Raw genomic sequence first — 542 nt, forward strand, 5'->3', positions numbered from 1 at the left:
ACTCGTACGTCACCCCTCAAGTTCCTTTCCTATGACGACCTGCGCAAACGCCGACCCCTTTAGCGAGAAAATCCGGTTAAAAAGCTCTCCTGTTGCGCCCTCCGCAGCGGCCGGGTTGCCTTACGCCTTCCTCCGTCCGCCTCAGAGATGAGCCGCGGCGATAAGCAGGCAGATCGACGACTTGAGAAAATCCTCCTTTTATTACTCGACGTTTGCCATCTTCACGTTCTTCTCACGCGCGCGATCGGATGGCGAGAACTCTTGCAAACTCTTGTAAAACCCTGTAGCTTATCCCCCTTCAACCGACCTTCTTGCAAACACTTGTTAAATCTTGCTGCTTAGCTCCGTCCCCCCACCCCTCCCCCACCCCGTTCCCCCTTGCCCGCGAGGACTGGCACTTCCGCCGTCGTCAGGGCCCGGGACGCAACACGTGCTTCCCGCCCGAGGAACTCTGACATCGCAATTCCACCGTACCATAAACCTGATATTGAGGAAGCTATCGCGTGTCGCCCGCCGCCACGCTCTTAAAGTCGCCGTAGCTA

At 57.2% G+C, this 542-nt stretch overlaps 1 long non-coding RNA gene across 1 annotated transcript in view; it reads right to left on the bottom strand.

Moving 5' to 3' along the window:
• The window catches only part of LOC119592012, a 2,855-nt gene that overhangs the window by 876 nt on the left and 1,437 nt on the right, over positions 1-542 (bottom strand). The window lies entirely within an intron of this gene.

This window comes from Penaeus monodon, chromosome 29 (assembly GCF_015228065.2).
Source record: "Penaeus monodon isolate SGIC_2016 chromosome 29, NSTDA_Pmon_1, whole genome shotgun sequence".
Classification (NCBI taxonomy): domain Eukaryota; kingdom Metazoa; phylum Arthropoda; class Malacostraca; order Decapoda; family Penaeidae; genus Penaeus; species Penaeus monodon.